Below are 24,321 nucleotides of genomic sequence, written 5' to 3' on the forward strand. Positions count from 1 at the left end.
GAGCAAAAAATATTAGACCCGGTCTTATTTTCCGGGAAAACACGGTAGACATACTGTATATGACTTATTTCCAGAAGTATGACTTACAGAAATAGGTGCCACGAGTTCAACAGTAAGTTTTTCTGCAGCAAAGGAATTGTAGCACGCTGCTCTTCCAGAAGAACGCTGAAAATTAAACACTCAGCATTAAAAAAATAAATAAATAAATCCCACCAAACCCCTACAAAAATAAAATTGTAACAATCATCCAAAATACAGTCCTGAATTTGTAAGGATGACCCCAAAATTCAACCACAAAATACAAAAGGGCTGGAGCTTATGCTAATGTGACGCGCTGGCCTATCAGGTCATCACAGGGTATTGTACAATCTGCCCTTCTGTGCAATATCCACCTCCTCCTTGGTACGGATCCCTAACAATTGGTGTTGCCAAAACCCGCTAATCAAAATCCTAGGTACACTCTGGAACACACCCATCAGACACTCCAGTGACGGCCTGAGTGGAATAGGGTCACCCACTTGGGGAGGTTGGTTAAGGGAGGTCGGGAGTGTCAGGAGTAGGCCAGTGTAGTGTTGGAAGCGAAGGAGAGAGGAGGTCAGGAGCTGGCTCCTTGGAAGTAACTAGGTGGCAGATGGTGGTCTGGGCTGGTAGGAGCTGAACCCTGGATTGCAAGGAATCGTGACAAGGGGCATGGCATTGTCGTGGAGGACAGCCAGAGGCCTTGTACCATTACCGGGCTGGGACCAGGGCACGACGGGGTACATGGACCCTAGGTCAGGGAGTAGCTGCAGGCAACCTGACAATTCACCTGACGAGAACGGAGCCTTCAAGATCCGCTCTCCACCCGCTCCAAAATCGGGTACTAGCGCAACGAGGGGGATAGGACTTTCCACAAATACGGTCCAAGAAATACCAAGCTTGAACCCTGAGAGCAAGCTCACCCAGTTAGCCAGAGTCGGGAGCGGGACCAGACTAGTTTTAGGCTACAGGAACCAACCAGAAAGCAACAAGGTGCCACGGGAAAAGGTCACAAATCAACAGGCAACACCAAACAGGAACGGGACCCAACGTGCTCCCCCTCAACGGCAGCAGTGTCCAGAACTTTGGTTTACTACAGTTGTCGGTGTCAGCGTTATTGGACTGAGTATGCAAGTGGCCCTTACCTCCACCCAACGGGCACATCCCCGTCACCATCACAGAGTCCGGGGCATCCCCCTACCCGTGAAGGGGATAGACACCTGGCTGCTCACTCCATCGCCCCCGGGTACTCCCAGCTGCAGCGGTGGCACTCCATCTTACTACACACAACGGGTGGCGTCACAAACTCTCATATACCATTCCCCTGTAAATACACCCCCCCCCCCCCCCCCATCATTCGGGTGGCCGCGAGACCCCCGGGTCCAGATGCCCCTCGAGCCACCGCGGATCCGGATCAGAGCAGCTCGGCTGCTGACACGGGGGGCGGTACACTAACATCACTCAAAACGTGGATGTATCGGGCTTATTCTGGAGAAGTTTTTTTCATTATTACTATTTTCAGAAAACCTCTGGTCCACCCCATTGCAGTTTATTAAAAAAAATTAAAATGCTCTATGCCTTACTCCTCCTCCCCAGGTGCAACTGTAGCTCTCAGTGTCTGTTATGGTGTGCAGCAGTGATGTCCACCCTGATACCATGCTGATTGGCTGCAGTTCTAAGTGCAAGTGCCATCAGCTTGGGCAGAGCCGCTGATCTTACGGATGACTGCAGTGCTGTTAACAGATAGCGGAGACTCAGCTGGACCCAGGGAGGGTGAGTAAAACACAGGTACTGTAATTTTTCTAAACAAACCCTTCCGATCATCCATCATTACGGAAAGAGATAACATCTTGGTATTTTACCCAAAATGTTCATGATCTGTGAAGAAACTTCTCTCATTTTGGAGGGCGGTCTCCAGGGAGGTGTTGCTCTGGATCTCGCTCTGCCCCCGACACTTGACTATCATGTAGCCCTTCTTAAGGGTGTACACCAGATTTCGGACCACACTTACGACATCCGCTTCAGATCCTTGTCAACTAAATCCGGCTTAGTCAGGATCCCTAGGAAAGAATAGTGATTAGACAAATACGTGATTTACAGAACCGAGCAACGGAGAATCCCCATCCACTCCAATATCTGCCTCCTGACTGCTATACATGTGAACACTGATGTATATTGTGATGTACACCCATGAGGTCTCGGTGACACTTATTTAGCCTTTCTGCAGCCTCAAGGGAAGCTGAAAAATTCTGTCTCGGAATATAAGTGGATATAAAATAGTGGTCACATTAAAGGTTCATTTAGAAATTTTTTAGAATTAAAGAACAGCTGTTTTGATTAATCTACTTCCTCAAAAATGATCAAATCATCATATACAGCCTGGAATAGTAAAATAAGGAGCCATTTTTCCTTTTGTTATGACATTTTTATTGAACCATTTAATTACCCCAGCCCTTACCCTAACCTTTACCCCAGCCCCTTACCCCAGCCCCAGCCCCTTACCCCAGCCCCATCCCCCAGGCCCATCCCCTTACCCCAGGCCCAGCTCCTTACCTCAGCCCCAGCCCTTGCCCTTAACCCAGCTCCAACCCTTGCCCTTAACCCAGCTCCAACCCTTGCCCTTAACCCAGCTCCAACCCTTGCCCTTAACCCAGCTCCAACCCTTGCCCTTAACCCAGCTCCAACCCTTGCCCTTAACCCAGCTCCAACCCTTGCCCTTAACCCAGCTCCCCAACCCTTGCCCTTAACCCAGCTCCCCAACCCTTGCCCTTAACCCAGCTCCCCAACCCTTGCCCTTAACCCAGCTCCCCAACCCTTGCCCTTAACCCAGCTCCCCAACCCTTGCCCTTAACCCAGCTCCCCAACCCTTGCCCTTAACCCAGCTCCCCAACCCTTACCCTTAACCCAAGCCCCCAACCCTTACCCAAGCCCCCAACCCTTACCCAAGCCCCCAACCCTTACCCAAGCCCCCAACCCTTACCCAAGCCCCCAACCCTTACCCAAGCCCCCAACCCTGCCCTTAACCCAACCCCCCAACCCTTACAGCAAGTCCTGGCCTCTCCTCTCACAAAGGTTGCACATAAGCAGTGCACAAGATTCAATGCTGTTGCGATCTATGCAGAGCATGGCAGCCAAGATGAATTTGCCATCGGCTTCTGCACTCTGCATGGGTAGCTACTGAAATGATATGATAAAATTCACCTCATTATACTGAGAGAACTATCTTTCCAGGCAGACAAACACTGTGCCCCAGCGCATGTCCAAAATAAACTTTAATCCCTTCAGGTTTCTAGGAACTTTTATTATTGTACTCAGACCATAGCAGTTTAATTTTTCACTCAAGGAAACCCACGCAAAGAAAAATGGTTGCATCATAGAAGACCCACCTTAAAACACCACCACATACAGCTAGCTTCCTCATCATTACTGTTGAATTTTGCTCTAAATGACCACTCAATTTTGTCAAAAATAGTCTTGTAAGTATCATGTTGAGTGACTTAATTTTCCTAATCAAAGTTAGGCAACACTACCAGGAGCATCACTAATAGGAGCTCTGCAGCTTCTACCATAATTACCCAGTGTCCGCTCTCCATTAGGGTCCACCTCTCGCGCCATTTCGAGAGCTTCGGTGGTGGCAATGTCCACATTGCTAGGAACTACAGCCAAATTGATGGTCTCCTGCCTTTGTATGTATTTCTTGATCATTCTCTTGATCTATGAACATTTAGAAACATAAGACAAGTTAGAACAAACATTAATACATCAAATTTGCCAAAGGCAAGGCCAGCATACGGTAAAGTAAAGACCACGTGTGCCATCTTGACAAATTTACCAATTAACAGTTTGGTCATGGTGCAGTCTTAAAGGCTGCAGAAGCCAGGGAAGATCAAGTAAACATGGCACATCAGTTATTACAAGAAAAGGAGTCATGAGACATAGGGCTCCATTATCCAGAGTCCAAAAGATCTCCCAATCATTAATGTGACCTAAATACACTCATTACAAAGACTTAAAAAGGACTTGACTGCTTTGCACACCTTCTTAGCTCATAAAAATTAACTATGGTCTGTACTATCCTCAATATTTGAGTTATTGTTTGATTTTTGTTTCGCAAACAGTCACAGCTTCATCTAGGGGTGAAGGAACGTTTTGCATTTAACTATGGCTGTGAGTGGAGAAGTAGAAGAATGACTTTCCAAAGCCCTATAATAAAAAGTAATGTAGGACCTCACTTTACAAAGGCCACTATGAACAGCCATGATTTTTAGGACTTCACTCTGACCTCTGTCTTTTTATCACCCTACATTACTATACCCATTGTAGCCTAACACACCATCTCAAATCACTGACTTGGGCTTTGTCAGGTGATCTATCGGCTACAGGCCCCATAGTGCTTAAAAGGGTGGATATTGTTTAATATTTTCACTGCAAAAGGACGTATTCAATACACTATGCCATCGGCACAAGAAAAAAAAAAATAATAAACCCACACGAGGCACTCACCATCTTAAATGAACATTTTTTATTTCTCAATCTTAAAAATCCATGCAGGAGAGCATAAAACGACAGCAGTTACGCTTCACAATGAGCTTCAACATGTCCCCACCGTTTTGCTTCACAATAAGCTTTAACAGGTCCCTGCCATTACGCTTACTAATAAGCTTTAACAGGTCCTCGTTGTTTTGCTTCACAATGAGCTGCAACAGGTCCTTGCCATTTCGCTTCCCAATAAGCTTCAACAGGTCCTCGCCATTACGCTTCCTAATAAGCTTCAACAGGTCCCTCCCTGATGAGGTAGGAACCTATTGGTGCACATTGTGAAGCGAAAAGGCTGTCGCCCTATGCCCCCTGTGTTCTTCTGAATGGATTTTAAAAAGATTTCGAAATAAAAAATGTTAAGTTGGTGTAACTTGAATTTTTTCTATTTTTGTGCCGAAGATTTCTTGATTGTCTCAACAAGTGTTGTACCCCATCATTTACTGAAGCCAAGGAGGGCTCATTTGATTTACAAATCAATCCACTAATCTACAGGTGCTTGGGTGGTGCCGAATATTTGCTGCAGTTTATAGGATAATTCACTATATCTAGTGCCGTAGCTATATCAGGTCTAGTACTTTGCCACCAGTGTCAACATACAGCCCAGAGCGGTCATTGGGTATATGGAACGTCAATCTTTTAAGCCCTACTTTCCAACTCACCATAAATAGGGGAGACCTCCAGGACTACCACAAAAGTTGGCAAATCTTCCAAGAAAGGCAGTGCTTACAACTGTATCTGTGTCTCCCAAGACACAGTTATGGCGGAGCCGATAGCCATTTTATAATCTGCATGAAGGTATTCTCCAAATTTGGAACATATTATAAATACACACGCAGCGTACCTGCTGTCCAATATCTTGAGGTTGGTTGGGTAAAGCAACTCTCGTTATTCCGGGAAGATCGAGCAGGGTCAGGTCTGGGACATTTGGAGACTCCACTTCAAGGGTGATGAGCTCTTCGCTGACTCCATTCCCAGCACCTGCCATATAGTCTTGGGCTATAAGAAGATATGATCTTTGTAAGCAACAAAAAAAAAGGGATACAACCATAGCATGAACATAGTGAACGATTAATGATACTGCAGATGGTTGACGTGTAACGTCTATTGCAGCTGAAAAATAGTTGTACTTTGCAGAAGGTGGTGGCTGGCCTGGACATCGGGATCGGTGATGGGCTGGAGTGTTAAGTCTGCTAAGGATTGGTGGATGGTTGGAGATTGGAAAAATGTGATGAAAAGAAGGGAATTTTGTTTACTTAATGTAAATTCCTTTTCTTCTAGCTCCTATTGGGAGACCCAGACAATTGGGTGTATAGCTTCTGCCTCCGGAGGCCACACAAAGTATTACACTCAAAAGTATAACCCCTCCCCTCTGCCTATACACCCTCCCGTGCATCACGGGCTCCTCAGTTTTGGTGCAAAAGCAGGAAGGAGGAAAACTTATAAATTGGTTTAAGGTAAATTCAATCCGAAGGATGTTCGGAGAACTGAAAACCATGAAACAATTGAACATGAACAACATGTGTACACAAAAGAACAACCAGCCCGAAGGGAACAGGGGCGGGTGCTGGGTCTCCCAATAGGAGCTAGAAGAAAAGGAATTTACGGTAAGTAAACAAAATTCCCTTCTTTGTCGCTCCATTGGGAGACCCAGACAATTGGGACGTCCAAAAGCAGTCCCTGGGTGGGTAAAAGAATACCTCGATAACAAGAGCCGACACGACTCCCTCTTACAGGTGGGCCACCGCCACCTGAAGGACTTGCCTACCTAGACTGGCATCTGCCGAAGCATAGGCATGCACTTGATAGTGCTTTGTGAAAGTGTGCATACTAGACCACGTAGCTGCCTGACACACTTGTAGAGCCGTTGCCTGGTGCCGCAATGCCCAGGACGCACCCACGGCTCTGGTAGAATGGGCTTTCAGCCCCGAAGGAATCGGAAGCCCCGAAGAACGGTAGGCTTCAAGAATCGGTTCCTTGATCCACCGAGCCAAGGTTGATCTGGAAGCCTGCGAACCCTTACGCTGACCAGCCACAAGGACAAAGAGCGCATCTGAACAGCGCAAGGGCGCTGTGCGAGACACGTAGAATCGGAGTGCTCTCACTAGATCTAATGAGTGCAAATCCTTTTCAAAGCGGTGAATTGGATTAGGGCAAAATGAAGGTAAGGTGATATCCTGATTGAGATGAAAAGGCGATACCACCTTCGGGAGAAATTCCGGAACAGGACGGAGAACCACCTTATCCTGGTGAAAAACCAGGAAGGGGGCTTTGCATGACAGCGCTGCAAGCTCCGACACTCTACGGAGTGAAGTAACCGCTACTAGAAATGCCACCTTCTGCGAAAGACGTGATAAGGAGACGTCCTGCAGCGGCTCAAAAGGCGGTTTCTGAAGAGCCGTTAGCACCCTGTTAAGGTCCCAGGGTTCAAGCGGGCGCTTGTAAGGTGGGACTATGTGGCAAACTCCCTGCAGGAACGTGCGGACCTGCGGAAGCTTGGCCAGGCGCTTTTGAAAGAAAATTGAGAGGGCCGATACTTGTCCTTTGAGAGAACTAAGTGACAACCCCTCATCCATTCCGGATTGAAGGAAGGAAAGAAAAGTGGGTAAGGCAAAAGGCCAGGGAGTGAAACCTTTATCAGAACACCAGGACAAGAAAATCCGCCAAGACCTGTAATAGATCTTGGCGGACGTCGGTTTCCTGGCCTGTCTCATAGTGGCAATGACATCCTGAGACAACCCTGAAGACGCTAGGAGCCAGGACTCAATGGCCACACAGTCAGGTTGAGGGCCGCAGAATTCAGATGGAAAAACGGCCCTTGCGACAGCAAGTCTGGGCGGTCTGGCAGCGCCCACGGCTGACCCACCGTGAGATGCCACAGATCCAGGTACCATGACCGCCTCGGCCAGTCTGGAGCGACGAGAATGGCGCGGTGGCAGTCGGACCTGATCTTGCGTAGTACTCTGGGCAGCATCGCCAGAGGAGGAAATACATAAGGCAGTCGAAACTGCGACCAATCCTGAACTAATGCGTCCGCCGCCAGAGCTCTGTGATCTTGAGACCGTGCCATGAAGGCCGGGACCTTGTTGTTGTGCCGTGACGCCATGAGATCGACGTCCGGCGTTCCCCAGCGGCGACAGATCTCTCGAAACACTTCTGGGTGCAGGGACCATTCCCCCGCATCCATGCCCTGACAACTGAGAAAATCTGCTTCCCAGTTTTCTACGCCCGGTATGTGAACTGCGGAGATGGTGGATGCTGTGGCTTCCACCCACTGCAAAATTCGACGGACTTCTTGGAAGGCTTGACGACTCAGTGTGCCGCCTTGGTGGTTGATGTATGCGACGGCAGTGGCGTTGTCCGACTAGATACGGATCTGCCTGCCCTCCAGCAACTGCTGGAAAGCCAATAGGGCCAGATACACTGCCCTTATCTCCAGGACATTGATCTGAAGGGAAGACTCTATCGGAGTCCAGGTTCCCTGAGCCCTGTGATGGAGGAACACCGCTCCCCACCCTGACAGGCTCGCGTCCGTGGTGACCACAGCCCAGGTTGGGGGCAGGAAGGATTTTCCCTGTGATAGAGAAGTGGGAAGAAGCCACCACTGAAGAGACATCTTGGTTGCAAGGGAAAGAGAGACGTTCTTGTCGAGAGAGTTCGACCTCCTGTCCCATTTGTGGAGAATGTCCCACTGGAGTGGCCGCAGATGGAATTGCGCGAACGGCACTGCCTCCATCGCTGCCACCATCTTCCCCAGGAAGTGCATGAGGCGTCTCAAGGGGTGTGACTGAGTCTGAATTAGAGATTGCACCCCTGCCTGCAGTGACAGCTGTTTGTCTAGCGGTAGCTTGACTACCGCTGACTGTGTATGAAACTCCATCCCTAGATAAGTCAGAGATTGGGTCGGTGTCAACTTGGATTTTGGGAAGTTGATGAGCCACCCGAACTGCTGGAGGGTCTCCAGAGCGACGGTAAGGCTGTGTTGACACGCCACCAGAGAAGGTGCCCTGACTAGGAGATCGTCTAAGTAGGGACTCACCGAGTGCCCCTGAGAATGCAGGACCGCCACAACGGATGCCATGACTTTGGTGAAAACCCGTGGGGCTGTCGCCAGGCCGAAGGGCAGTGCCACGAACTGAAGGTGTTTGTCCCCGATGGCGAAACGCAAGAAGCGTTAATGTACTGGTGCGATCGGCACATGGAGATAAGCATCCTTGATGTCGATCGATGCGAGGAAGTCTCCTTGTGACATCGAGGCGATGACCGAGCGGAGAGATTCCATCCGGAATCGTCTGGTGCTCACGTGTTTGTTGAGCAATTTGAGGTCCAGAACGGGACGGAATGATCCGTCTTTCTTTGGCACCACGAATAAGTTGGAGTAAAAACCGCGACCCTGTTCCTGAGTGGGAACGGGGGTCACAACTCCTTTTTTCAGGGCGTCCACTGCTTGAAAAAGTGCGTCTGCCCGCGCAGGGGGCGGGGAGGTTCTGAAGAAACGAGTCGGAGGACTTGAGCTGAACTCTATCCTGTAACCGTGAGACAGGATGTCTCTCACCCATCGGTCTTGAACATGTGGCCACCAGGCGTCGCGAAAGCGGGAGAGCCTGCCACCGACCGAGGATGCGGTTCGGGGATGCCGTGAGTCATGAGGAGGCCGCCTTGGGGGCAGTGCCTCCGGTGGCCTTTTGGGGGCGTGACTTAGACCGCCACGCATAGGAGTTCCTCTGGCCTTTGTCCTGTCTATTGGACGAAGAGGATTGTGGCTTGGCGGAGGGACGAAAGGACCGAAACCTCGATTGTATTTTTCGTTGCTGAGGTCTCTTGGGTTTGGACTGGGGTAAGGAAGAGTCCTTTCCCTTGGATTCCTTAATAATCTCATCCAATCGTTCGCCAAACAATCTCTCGCCAGAAAACGGCAAACCGGTTAAGAACCTCTTGGAAGCAGAGTCTGCCTTCCATTCGCGCAGCCACATGGCCCTGCGGACTGCAACAGAATTAGCGGATGCCACCGCTGTACGGCTAGCAGAGTCTAGGACTGCGTTCATGGCGTAGGAAGAAAACGCCGACGCCTGAGAGGTAAAGATGCAACCTGCGGGGCAGACGTACGTGTGACCGCATTAATCTCAGCCAGACAAGCTGAGATAGCTTGGAGTGCCCACACGGCTGCAAAAGCTGGGGCAAAAGACGCTCCCGTGGCTTCATAGATGGATTTCACCAGGAGCTCTATCTGCCTGTCAGTGGCATCCTTTAGAGATGAGCCATCTGCAACCGATACCACAGATCTAGCCGCCAATCTGGAGACTGGGGGATCCACCTTGGGACATTGAGCCCAACCCTTAACTACGTCAGCGGGGAAGGGGTAACGTGTGTCAGTAAGGCGCTTAGTAAAGCGCTTGTCCGGAACCGCTCTGGGCTTCTGGATGGCATCCCTGAAGTTAGAGTGATCAAAAAATGCACTCCGTGTACGTTTGGGAAACCGAAACTGGTGTTTCTCCTGCTGAGAGGCCGACTCCTCTACTGGTGGAGGCGGGGGAGATATATCTAACACCTGGTTGATGGACGAGATAAGGTCATTTACTAAGGCGTCCCCCTCAGGTGTATCAAGTTTAAGGGCGACGTCAGGGTCAGAGCCCTGAGCTGCAACCTCCGCCTCGTCCTCCAGAGAGTCCTCAAGCTGGGAACCCGAGCAGCGTGAGGAAGTCAGGGAAGATTCCCAGCGAGCCCGCTTAGCTGTTCTGGGACTGTGGTCCGTGGAGGAGTCCTCCACGTGAGACCTAGGGCCCACCCCGGCCGGGGTGGACCGAGAGGGACCTGGAGGCGCCGATCTAACAGGGTCAGGGGCCTGTGTAAGGACCGGTCTGGACTGCAGGGCTTCTAGTAGCTTGGCAGACCATTTGTCCATAGACTGAGCCATGGATTGTGAGAGTGACTCGGAGCTTTTCAGCAAAAACTGCAAACTCTGTCGCTGCCGCCTGAACAGTGGAAGCAGGAGGGTCTGCCTGAGCCGAGGGGCCCACAAGTGACCGAGGCTCCGGCTGAGCAAGCGTAACAGGGGCCGAGCATTGCTCACAGTGAGGGTAGGTGGAACCCGCAGGTAACATGGCCCTACAAGAGGTACATGTCGCAAAAAAACCCTGTGCTTTAGTGCCCTTGCTCCTTGTGGCCGACATGCTGTTATGTCCTAGGAGCGTGATCACTGAGGGTATATAGAAAAAAGGGTATACAGCCCGGCCGAACAGAAAGAAATATGTGTGTGTGTATATATATATATATAATATATATAATATATATAATATATATAATATATATAATATATATAATATATATAATATATATATATATATAATATATATAATATATATATATATATATATGCCACCGAGAAAAGTGCGGTAATCTGGGGTCCCCACAGTGATCAGTGAGGGGGGAGGGAGCATACAGGATGCCCCGGCCCTCACATCCGACGTCAGGTCGGCTGTCCCGCCCCTATCTCTGATAGACAGGCCCGGGGGCGGGAGTTTTGCCACTAGGCCGCGATGAAGCCGGGGACTAAATTTAATACCGCGGCCGACAAGCAGGCGCGGTCGGCGCGGTAGTCCCCGGTCTTCACAATTCAGCAGCCAGTTACGGCGTCCGGGAACCAGGCGCTCCATACACAGTCCCCATGGGGACACAGAGTACCTCGTGGATGCAGGGCCCTGTCCCTGAGGATAGATAAGCTCCTGTCCAGCAGATTCCCTCAGGGGCTGCGGAGGGAGCACGGTCCCAGAACCTGGATGACCGCTTCGGATCCCACTTCTTCCAGAGCCCTAAAGGGATGGAGAAGGAAACACGGCATGAGGCTCCGGCCGTCGTACCCGCAATGGGTACCTCAACCTTAACAGCACCGCCGACTTAGTGGGGTGAGAAGGGAGCATGCCGGGGGCCCCGTGGGGGCCCTCTTTTCTTCCAACCGATACAATCAGCAGCTGCTGCTGACTAAAATGGAGATGTATGAGTGGATGTGTGCCTCCTTCCACACAAAGCATAAAACTAAGGAGCCCGTGATGCACGGAAGGGTGTATAGGCAGAGGGGAGGGGTTACACTTTTGAGTGTAATACTTTGTGTGGCCTCCGGAGGCAGAAGCTATACACCCAATTGTCTGGGTCTCCCAATGGAGTGGCAAAGAAAAATTCATGCAGCATATTTGGGCCTTCACATAATTACTGAGGACTAGGGAAGTGTTACATGCACATGTGGGAAATAACCTAAAATAGGTCTAACCTAAAACTACTACACTTGACCTGCCGGGTTCTTGTACAGACTAGAAGTCCTCGCTGCGCAGTCCCTAATGAAATGAAAAACAACCCTAACCAGATAACCACTCGGACCTTTGCTTCCCAAGCAGCCATTGGAGGGTTCCATGTACTTCCTTAAGAATCCGGTTGAAGGTGCAGAGTAAAAATAAGCTAAACCTAAAGTAATAATCCACAAAAACAAAAAACACACACAAACACACACACACACACACACACACACACACACACACACACACACACACACACACAGTAGTTCCCAGCAGGATCCACGTCAGAAGTATCACAAGCAGGAAATGGAAGCCCAGAGAAGCTTTAAAATAGTTACACCCGCCGGGTGATAGGGGAGACTGAATTACAGTATTGGAAACACTTGTTGGCAAAAAGGCAATGAACAAACACACAAAGTGTTCAGAACCAGGACATCAACTGAATCAGACTATGGCTCAATGGAGAAAAAAACAGACCACAGCAAAGGAGGCAGCCGGATCAATTCCGAGCATAACAGGGGTTTGTGAAAAAGAAAAAAAGTGGTCTGCAAATGATCTGCGCGGGCCACCTCTATTGGGATCTGTTGAATATTTTGTCAGTCTAGGTTTGGCTAAGTTTGGATGGAGTAAGCTGTGGTGGAAACGTCCTCCTGGAGGGTACAAGGGATGGATGAGTGGTGCCGGGTACAGTCCTGTGCCCTAGCTGGATTTGGTCAGGACTGTGATAAGTACCAGTTCTGTACAAAGTACACGGACGTTATACTGGAAGTAAGGTATGGTAGCGATGGTATGTGGAGAATCTTGAGTGTAAGACTCTGGTAAAGCATAATGGGGACATAGACATACATGGTGTAACGAAGGAGACAGCTGACAGGAAAATAAAAAAGTACCTTGAAGTTGGAGATTTACGAGGGTGACACAGCAGCTAGGACTTTTGAGACTTAAAGGGAACCTGTCACCACTTTTTTGGCCTATAAGCTGCGGCCACCACCCCCGGGCTCTTATACGCAGCATTCTAACATGCTGTATATAAGAGCCCAGGCTGCTGTGAGAACATAAAAACCACTTTATCATACTTACCTAACGGTCGCGCGGTTGGCCATATGGGCGTCTTCGTTGTCCGGTGCCGCCTCTTTCGGCCATCTTTGTTCTCCTTCGCTAGCAGCGGTGCATGACGGGTCCGAAGTCAAATACACTCGCCAGCATTCAGGTCCTGAGCAGGCCAGATCAAAAGTATTGTAGTGCGCCTGTGCAGGACCGGAGAGTGTGTATGACGTAGAAGAGTCATGCACACAGGCTTCAGAAAGAGGACGAAGGTGGCCAAAAGAGGAGGCTCCGGCACTGGAGAACGGAGACGCCCATATGGCCAACCGCGCGACCGTTGGGTAACTATTATAAAGTGTTTATGTTCTCACAGTGGCCTGGGCTCTTATATATAGCATGTTAGAATGCTGTATATAAGAGCCCGGTGGTGGTGGCCGCAGCTTATAGGGCAAAACAATGGTGACAGGTTCCCATTAAGGCTTACGGAGAGGTAAATTTGGCCCCCAGGGTGGTGGGTCATAGTGTAACAAAAGGGCCTTACAGAATGAGACCAAAGAAATGAAGTCTCATGATGGTAAGGCCCAGGAAGCCAGAACAGCCCCCCCCCCCCCATCTACCTGAGGCACCAAGACGCACTTCTGATAGTCACCTTGGCCCCCCTCTATTTCTTCATCCAATGTTGAAGACTATTAGATAAACATATGCACATTTCATGGATGTCACTAGATCATTACCTTTCCGGACCTCTTTTTCTACGTCCCCTGGATGTTTTGGCTCCACTTCCTGGTCTCGATATCTTATTTTGCCTTTCCAGGGGGAATCCTTTTTGGATTTTTTCAACTTGAGTACCAGAGGACATCTCGTCACAATTCCTGTATGAAAGTGCAGAAATAAATACACAATGTGCCATTCTTCTTAAAATTACGCTCTCCATCTAAGGCAATGCTTCACTACGTTGTAAATGATCCCATCTTCTGGGCAGTGACACTTATCCAGCACCCTCAAAAGCACCATCGATAGAATTACAAAACAAAATTGGGGGAAATTAAATTTGACACTGGATGAGGTCACTTATTGATTACCAAAAGGAAGAATAGATTCTACAGGAAAAATCCGAGCCGGTTAGACAATGACTGAAATACAACTCAAGGTTTGACTTTGAGAAAAGAAGCCGTAAGGACCTTCTACACAAATGTTTTGGAGGCACACCTAGAAGACCAAGGTTTTTAGTCAGTCTTTCCTAGTTGGGCAAATCCAAAATAAACTTTTGTAGAACCACAAAAAAAATTCTAGGATTTTTTTTTGTCCTAGAATGATAGTTTACCAATCCCCCAAGCAGTGGTTTCAAGATCACACTCTCACCCATAAACGTTCTTTGCAGGCTTGAAGATTTTAACTCCTTCCTTAAAGAATCACTGCTGTTTTACTTTATCTCACAAAAAAAACAATGAAATGACTTGAAAATAAAGAACTTTGTAATATATCTCAGAGAAATCTGCTTCTTTCTCCTACTGGACCGATCATTCTCAATACACATTTTACCCCTGAACTCCGTAAAGTCAGATTTTCCCCAGTGATGAGATGAATAACAGTTGGTGCTTATAAAGTTCTACGGAGGAAGGAGGAGCTAGAGGCTGACAGACATTCTGCTGCAAGTTCTCCCGAAAAGACATCTGCTGCAAGTTCTCCCGAAAAGACATTCTGCTGCAAGTTCTCCCGAAAAGTTTATAAACACTAATTGTCATCTATCTAGTAATGGGAAAGTCTATATAACGTCTGCGATGCAAAAAGGGCAGGCACAATGAGTTCAGCATGGCCATAGACAGTGGGAAAGTCTGTATTCATTGAAGAAACATTTTACCTGTTAATTGAGCATAAAATTATCAGTTCCAGGAGGAGAAAGAATAAGATTTCTCCAAGACGATATATTTCAAAAAGTGTCCTATTTTCACTAATTATGTTGGGGAAGATTCTTTAAAGCTTTTGGGCCCCACATCTAAACCACATCCACGTGCAATATTGTGACCCGTTCTTACCGCTGCCTCTGGGAAGATTGACTCCAGACAGAGCTTCCAGAACTGAACTTTTCCCAGAGCTCTGATCACCGATCACAGCGATCGCCGGTAATCCCAGATCCTTCTCCACCCCCAAGGCCCTCAGGGAATCAATAAGGTCAATACACGGACGGATCTTGGATTCATACTGTTGTCCTAGGACGTTGTCAGGTTGGGTCTTTAACGTAAAAGAAAAAGAAAAATTGTGACATTCATGAGTATTTCATTCCTATAGGAGACCACCAGGCTTTCTCACAGATCTCATTTCTATTTGATCAGTATGGATAAATTGCACGACTCTTTTTCCCCCCACAGGAGTTGCAAAGGGGTATGCAACCCCTATAAATTTGGAACAGACCCCCCTGTTCAATCCACCAATTAAATGTTAATCCCCTCCCATGAGGAGTCTCTAGATCATCAGGTAAAGCTCCCTAAAGAAAAAGATGGTTTGTTTTGAGTTCTAGTATCTGCCACACGAATATTTTCACTAATTTTGTCAGGTCCTGTTCAGATTGTAGATTCTGACACTCAGTCTGAGCTTCTCTGGTGTCTGGGAGAAATGCAGGCAGACTCCTGCTGTGTGTCAATTCATAGGCAGGCTGGGAAGAGTTAATCTCTGCTGGTCTGCTTGTTTGCCCCCTTTGATCACCGGTTGTGAGGGAGCCTATCGTTTCTGCTTATAGTATGGTGTGGTGTCCCACTATCTGGTGCTTGTAGTTCTTGTGTCGTTGTCGAGTTTACCCCAGTTCTCTTTTGTAGTTTTGTCGCACCCAGGGATATGGGGTACTCTGCCCCAGGCAGTGTATATCTTGGGAATGTCACAGTGGTGGCCATTGCCCGGTTCCATGCCCTGGGCCCTTTTTGTGATGGGGGTGTAATTTACAGAGGATTAGATTAGTGTTCATACGTGACGCCACTTGCGGTGTTGCGGCTATAGGTATGGAGCCGCCGCTGCAGAAGGTCACTACTGGGGCTGGTGTTATTTGCAGCCTGGATGGTAGGCCCCAGAGGATGGGTGATGTGACAGGTGTTAGAAGAAGGTAGTCCACACCTAAGTTTAGTGCAGCTGGTTTTTACTCACTGCTGATTGGAGTTAACTGGTTGCCAGAGGCCGGCTGGTTTCACCTCCAGGTCCCCTTCCTTCCAGTGCCAGTCTGGTTCTCTGGTACCTTCTTTCCCTGCACCTGTCTCTGGTAAATGGGTTCCCATGCCGTAGAGCAACTGAGGGTCCTGGTCCGGTGGTTTGTCCACTTCTGTCTGCCTGACAATAGCGTGAACCCTGTGGGGTTGGAGTCTCTGCTCCTGTCCCCGGTTCTCCCTTTCCTACTGAGTCTTCAGATTTTTAGGGTCAGCGAGGTCCTTGATGGTCCCGTCACTGTGCAGGTGTTAACAGGTCAACTTGAAGCTTTCCTGTCCTAGGATTCTGTACCCAGTCGGTGCATAGTTCTGGGAGTACTCCACCGGCAAACACCTCTCCTGGGTACCAGGTCACCGTTAACTCAAGTCAGGACGTCATTTCACTTTCACACTACTGTTCCTCACACCTCCTCTGTCTCAGCTCGACTGACTACTCTCCACAGTCCGCCCCTCCCACCTGGTCAACCCGTGGACTGGACTGGCTCCACCTCTAGGAGACCATCCATTGGTCCAACCCTAGCTCTGTACCATTGTATGGGGGAATGTTGGGGAAAACTGGGATTACCTTGGTTTTTGCTGTTACCGGCACTGGATCTCTAGGTCCCTAAGGGGGTAGGCCCTGCATCCTTGTGGGGATGCAGAACCTTGTAGCACCCTGATGGCTTCAGGTGTGCTCCAGTTTCCTTCTTGCTCTTGTTTTCCTCCCGAGGGTGGGTGTGTGTGTGTGTGTGTGTGTGTGTGTGTGTGTGTGTGTACATACATACATACGTACATGCAGGGTGTCAGTTTTGGTTTAAAGTTGTCAGTCTTCATCTATGTTTAACATCACATGCCTTCCCTGGTTAGGGGGGTAAGGAAATAAAGTTCTAGTCAGGAGCAGGGTCAGGAGTGGGACTCCGGCATCTACATCATCAGGAGTATCCCTAAGGTTAGGGACAGCATAGGGACCCCTATCCCTCAATATCCAACAAGTCACGTCTTGAGACTAGCTTGGTCAAGGAAGAATGGCTTATTAGCAGCTTATGCCCTACCACAGCCTCTCCCTAATTCCTGACTTAAGACTGCCACCTGCTGGCAGCGCAGATTGTGAGCCCCCCCCCCCCCCCACAACAGCAGATATGCAAGAATGCGCACATTAAAAGCATGGAAGTTTGGGGTCAATTTTGGCTAATTCAAGACATCTGCACCTATAATTTTGGCGCAGCTGTTGCAATATTGAAAACTTGGAGGTGAGATGAGGTTTTGATTTTCCTCTCCATCTATACATGCACACTGGAAGCAGAGAAATACTTACCATGCCTTGAAATACAAATACCCCAGGAGACAAACCTGGAAAAGCAAAAATAAATCCATTAAAATGTAGAATAAGTAACAGAAGTAATACCTAGCGGTAACCTATGATAAGGTCTACCTCCATTAACCATCTGCTTCCGTGCTGTGGTCCCGGTAGCCGGTGAGAACTCATCCATTGCGGTCTTAGATGCCGGGAGTGGAGCGTTTAAGCCTTTAAATGCATTAAAGACATTTGGTTGCGGCTGTGAAAATACGGAGCAAGTAGTCGGTAGATTTGCAGCTGATGCTCCAGAGAAGCTTGAAGAACCAACAGATAGGACTTGTGGTTGGCCAGTCGTCTGCATTTTGCGGTCTGGGAAGGAAATGAAAACAAAAACATCTGGATTTGAAATTTAAGATTGTAAATAAACAAATGTAAGTAGCGGCAATCTGCACTCAGCGTGTTGTTGGGGTGGTGTAGCTGGCCTGTGGTGAATACCCATACTAATAAGTAAGAAGGAGCGGAACTCACCAATGCAAATAATCCCCAAAAAGGAATTTAGCCCAAATAGTATCTCACGTGACGAGTTTCGGCTGCTGCATAGCTTCTCAAACATGAAAACAATACTCTGACGGCACATGATAAACAGTCAGTAGGCAAATTTGGATTAAAAAAAATAAATAAATAAATAAAAAAACAAACAAAAAATAAAAACCCTCCAGGTACCATAAGGAAATGACAGAGGAATATTTACGGTGACGGTGGGTTATGTTAAATTCCAAGATGAAAGTTGGGAGAAGAATATCGATGCGCACATCGAAGAATACCATTTTTCTATTCTTTAATACCCTCCATAGAGGAATAAACCTGTCTGGAGGATTTATGACCTACTACAAAATCTGAGGAACCTGCTCCAGAGACGGTGATGGCACCAGATCTCTGATCTTACAGAGATATTGGGACTATAAAACTTTCACACCAATAGTCTAAGCAAATTAAGGATTCTCTCTCTAAACTCAGGTTTGGTTTATTTAAATGTCCATTTATCATGCCGCCTCTGCTCTTTGCGTATATATTGGTTTCTTTAGATACTTTATTAACCATGCCTGATGAAGAGACCTGAGAAGTCTCGAAATCTTGCTTTGTAGCATCAGCTATTTAATTTGATAATTTCATTAAAATTTATCATAAGATTATTATGGTTTCTCCCACTGAAAGTAAATCAATAATAAAAAAAAAGAATTGAACACGTTACTGAAATGTATTAATTATTTCATACAAAAGCCTTTGTTGGTGATGACAAGATGCCTCCTGTTTGATGACACTAGTCTCCTGCATTGCTCAGGTGTTATTTTGGGCCATCCTTCCACAGACACACTTCACATCCTTCTATGAACTCTGAGCTTTAGTTCCTTCTATAGATGTTCTATTGGATTTAGCTCTGGCGATCGGATCGGCCCTTTTAGCAGCTTTAGTATTTTACTCTGAAACCAACTGACAGTTTCCTTGGCCGTGTGTTTGGGATCATTGTCTTGCTGAAATGTCCTCCCTCGTTTCATCTTCATCTGGTAGATGGCAGCAGATTTATCAGGAATGTCTCAATACATTTGTCTATTCATTCTTTCTTCAATTAAATGAAGTTTCCCAGTGTCGGTGGTTTCAAAACAGCCCCACACCATGATGTTCCCAGTTCCACTTTTGTTGTTGGCGTTTTTGGGGCGATTTGTCTTTTGACCTCCAAAACATGGTGCGTTTCCAAAGCCATCCAGAGTACAATTTTGGTCCCATCTGACCAGAATATATTTTCTCAATATTTCACAGACTTGTCTAAATGCTGTTGAGCAAACTTTAAAAGAGCTTGAACCTGCTTTTTGTTCAGCAGTGGAGTCTTGCGTGGCGAGCGTGCAAACAGGAGCGTGCATACAGGCCATGGAAGGGGATTGTATTACTTATTGTTTTCTTTGAAATAATTATACCTGCTGATTCCAGGTCTTTCTGGAACTCTCCAGTTTACTCTTGCAAACTCTCCTGGTAATTCTTTTCACTCCTCTGTTTGAAATCTTGCGGGGAGCGCCAGGTCATGGCCGGTTTATGGTGAAATTATGTTGTTTCCACTGACAGATAATGGCCTCATCAGTGCTCACTGGAACATTTAGTACTTTTGAAATTTTGCTGTAACCAGTTATGTTTTGCTACAATAAGGTTGCAAGCGAATATCTTGAGACAGCTCACTGGTTTTACCCATCATGAGATGTTTCTTGTGTGGCACCTTGGCAGTGAGACACCTTTTTATAGACCATCAGTTTAAATACCTGATATTGTTCCCTAAGTGGCAGGATTGCATTCTAATTACTGAGATTTAAGCTTGTGTCATCGTTTTCTATGCTTTTTCCACCTCTCTTTCTTCATGTGTTGAATACTTTTTCCCTGCTTCATTGATAATTATTACACATCACTAGATTTATGGACATCTATGGTTTGATTTTTGCCTTTGTGGATTGGATGGGTTGTCACTAGGGATGATCGAATACCTCAAATATTCGGCTACGCCCATATTCAACTAATAGGTCGCCGCTATTCGACTATTTGCGAATATTCGATGCGCAATGCAAGTCTACGGGAAACCCGATCAGTTGCCGAATAGCAACTAGTCGGGCTTCTCATAGACATACATTGCGCATCAAATATTCGCATAGCAGCAACCTATTTGTCGAATATTCACGAAGCCGAATATTTGTGATATTCGATCATTCCTAGTTTTCCCCAACATTCAGTCAGAAATATATAAAATTGGTGATGGGTTCAATAATTTGTACATACAGTAGCAGGACCAGCCTATCACAAAAGCACCAAGCTGACATGCATATACTGTTTGTGTAAAACACACACACACACACACACACACACACAAAATTGCAAAGCCAGGTCAATCCTTACATATTAAAGGTTAAGATTGTGTAAAACTAGCTTGTATGTCAAGTATGTGTGATGCCCCGGACTAGTCGGGTCGTCCCAGGTAGTCACACACAACACCACACCCCCTCCCAGTTAGGTGACACCAGCCAACCTAAAAACCTTGTCACCACCCTCCAGGTTTGAGGTCCATACCAGGGGGCAGAGCCAGGCGGTTGGCTCCACCCACCGAGGAGCTTACAGGCCTGGAGGCAGGAAAACAGTCTAGTCAAGTTCAAGGAGTAGGAGAGTCGGAGTCAAGTTCAGGGACTGAGAGCAGTCAAGTGTACAGGCAGTCCTGTGTCCAGGCTGCCAACAGACTACCAGGTGGCTGGGTCGGAGTCCAGTCGCCATTGGCAAGGAGGCAGACGGTGGTGGCCGCCTGCAGGAGACCAGGAAGACGACCGGTGGAACCGTAAGGGACCGGGACAGGGTAGTGGCCCACCGGAACCGAACCGGGGAGCCAACTGGATACCGGAGCACCAGGCAGGGTACTCAGACCCAGTACAAAGCCCTGAACCGACAGGGCCGAGTCGAATCAACTGATTGCGGACTGGACTTAAGGACCTATCCCACACAAGTCCCTTTAGAAGACAACAGCCCAACCATACAGGGTAAAGCCACCGCCAAGGCATAGAGACCCAAAGGGCCAGCGTCTGCAGGCAAACGGGCTCCTATGGCATATACAAGTCGGGGAGCGGACTACCGGTGTCTAGGCATAGGAGTCAAACATTTACACACAGAGGTGCAGGAGAAAGGCGGAAACCATTAACCTATTCTGGGAGAAGCTGCAGCCGGCTGCGGGCCCCGTTCATCACTCAGTTTGGTTTACCAGAGACTCCAGTGTCTTGTGTCAGAGTGAGTACACCAGTGCCATCAGGCACTGCACCGCGCTGCCAACACTTCACCCTGCACCCCGGCCCTCGCCTACCGGGCCCAACACCCCCTACCCACGGAGGGGGTCAACACCTAGCTGCGCCATTACACCACTCCCGGGAGCCCCCCCCATACCTTCACCGCAGCGGTGGTGTCTACGATCACCACAACCCGTGGGTGGCGTGACGAACTTGCAATCCAAATCAAACCTCCGCGGCCCCGGCCGTGGAGCTCACCACCCAAATTCCCACGTGTAGCGCCAACTCCCTTGCAGAGCGACGTGACCCCCAGGTCCGTGAGCGGCTCGAGCCACCACCCGCAGTACGAGCACGGATCCGAGCGACTCGTCGGTCGCAGCCGAGCCCGCGGGGCGGTACATATGACCTGAACGATAGTCAGGCATGGTGGTCAGGTACCATCACAGCAGACAATACACAAAATCTCATAATGATGCGTTGTTGTCAAGGTTTATTGCCCCTGTTACTACAAGTGACTTACAGAAACGTTTTTCGCTGATATAAGCAATTTTCCTTCCTCGTCTTCTAGGCTTCCATGACATGACGACCACTACTTGTCTTTCCAGAGTTTATCGCCCAGATGTCGTTGGCTCTTTGCATTTGCAGCATATACTCACAAGAATCGGGAAAGCGTGGCGGCGAAGCTCCTCATGTAGGATCACTCTGCCTTGTGGCCGAAGAGTATGGCTTCCCGCAACGAGACAGTTTGACACCAGGCAACTTAAAAATAAGTTAACTATTGTAAAAAATGTTATCTTTCAATATAGGAGGCTTATTCTTAGTAATATTGCAATACTCTATCACTAGGAACTTTTCCCACAGAATTACCTCGCGGGTGGGACACATGGCCCAACTTTTACTAACAAGGAATGTCGCAGGGCCATATACTTCATAGCTAACCAGCAAGCTGGTCTCCTGTTTTTGTCCCAGTACCAGCCCACTAACCAGGCCCCAGCTTTCTGGAACACTCCCACATTTATGTACATCTTTTGATCACACTCTTGCCACACAACGTTCTCATGCCAAAATCCTATCCTCACACTTCACATCTGGCTGCCCTAGACATGACGGCCCGGCCCATGGCAGTGTAAGCCAAACTTTGTAATCTTGTCAATGTTTTCTGCAGAGTTCGAGGTCAACATCACAGCATCCATTACAAAGACACTGCACCAAAACTTTTCTCTGATTAATGTGAACTCCAGGATACGGCCCCCCCTCTACATCTTCCTTATCCTGGAGAAATTACCCCAAATCGTTAGGGGGATCACAAACAGATCTACTTGTTTGTGGCCAAGTGGACCTTTGGGTCCCTCTGGATTTGTACACGAATCACCTGCACCACCATAAATTCCTCCAAGACGGGAGGGAAAAAGTCTGACTTTGGTGCCTTCTCTGTTATAGGTGGTGGAGCGTGTAACGAGGCGAGCAGCTCTGACTGTTTTGTGATTGAAAAGGACATGGAGACTGACATTAAACAGGATGGTGCTGCCACCTGGTGGACAAGTGCTGAAATTGCTAGAGAGGCGAACGCTGTAAAATCTGATCCCCTCCCACAGGGAGTGGTTGTACAGAAAAAGTGCGGGAAAGGAGGTCACTGAGCTTCTGGAGTTGGACCTGAACAGACCTGCCTCGGACTGCCCTCATCGCTGAAGTGTGAGGGATTGCCAGAACTGCTGCAGACGTGATACTGGACTCAAGGGACCTCCGGACCGTCTCCTTCCTCCATACCAAGAGACTGTAAGCTAGTCCTCTGTTGAGAGGGCTGAAGATCTTCCCATCTCTCTCCCTTGGAGTCACTGCTGTTTACCCGGAGTCCAGGCCTGCTACGTGGGAGCCCTCCCTCCTTGTGTTTTGGACTGGTAATGTAACCCATAGGGCAAGTCAGGGACAGAATTCTTGTTTATCATTGCTGTTTTTTTTGTGTTCTGCGCCGTGTGTCCGAAGTTAGAGACCCGGATAGCAAACCCTGGTTATGTGTGCTGCTAAGCCAGCGGCGTGTGTCATTGAGATGTTTACCAGTAAAGAAATGTACCCTTGCATAAAATCTGAGCGTGGGGATTTTGTTGGCGCAGATTATGGGAGCTCAGCCGCGGTCTTACCCGCGGCCACTTCAGAGCGTTCCAGTTGAACGGCTGATCTGGCAACCTCAGACTTTGGATGAAACCAAAATGTTTTCCATGGAACCGTTAAAATCATTCCGGTTTCTTAGTTTAACGACTCTTGCTACAAGCTCAGTCATTTTTCTACTGGTTCACGGCGTCTTTAACATGTGGAAACCAGATCATAAGCATCCACTCTACGCTCCTGTGGAGCTCAGGGTACTTTAGGCTCCAAGGTTGGAAATCCTTTAGCTCTTTGGAGGGGCTCATCATTCACAGTCATTTTGTTGGTCTTGTAAATGAGACATGTTTACAGCCTCGTAGTCAGACGACTACAGCAAGTTATAAGAATAAGGGAGGGGCGGCGAGGCTCCTCAGTAAGGACCCTGCTTTATTTACTGTAGTTCTTTCTATATGGTGGCTATATACTGTATATTTTGGTCCTCCATAAGCAGATATGGTTTTTGCAAAAACCACGATGTCCATCACAGCTCCTGATACCAGTCCTTGGTTCCCTTATCTCATTTCAATGTCAATAAGTTGACACCACAGTCCCTGTCCTGAAAAATACATCATGGCCGAGATATATGGGCTAACTTCACTAACAAGCAACAAGGCAGTGTTCTCTCACCTTCCCTAGAAATGTCTGGGTCATATACTTTAACGCCAGCCACTGAACTTGTCTTTTTTGTTTATTGTATTGACCCCCGTCATCCGTGATACCGGGGCAAAAAAAAAAAAAAAAAAATAGACTTGTGACTAGCACCTTAGGTTGTTAAGGTGATGTGCAGTGTCCGAGGGGGGGAAAAAGAAAAAAAAAAAATCCACACCATGCGGCCGTCGGAATAAGGCCTCTCTCTGTCCCATGTGGTTCTCTTCCTAACACAAGCACAACTAAGGCTACATTCACATGACCGTTCCGTTTTTGCGGTCCGCAAAAAACAGTCAGTTTTTTTCCCGGATGCATCCGTGTGGCAGCCGTTCCGTATACGGTCCGTGTGCCTTACGGGTTTTTTTGCGGACCGCTAA

General features: G+C 48.1%; 1 pseudogene; it reads right to left on the reverse strand.

Moving 5' to 3' along the window:
* The window catches only part of LOC142290889 (interferon-induced GTP-binding protein Mx2-like), a 107,139-nt pseudogene that overhangs the window by 71,589 nt on the left and 11,229 nt on the right, over positions 1-24,321 (reverse strand).

This window comes from Anomaloglossus baeobatrachus, chromosome 2, assembly GCF_048569485.1.
Source record: "Anomaloglossus baeobatrachus isolate aAnoBae1 chromosome 2, aAnoBae1.hap1, whole genome shotgun sequence".
Lineage (NCBI taxonomy): Eukaryota > Metazoa > Chordata > Amphibia > Anura > Aromobatidae > Anomaloglossus > Anomaloglossus baeobatrachus.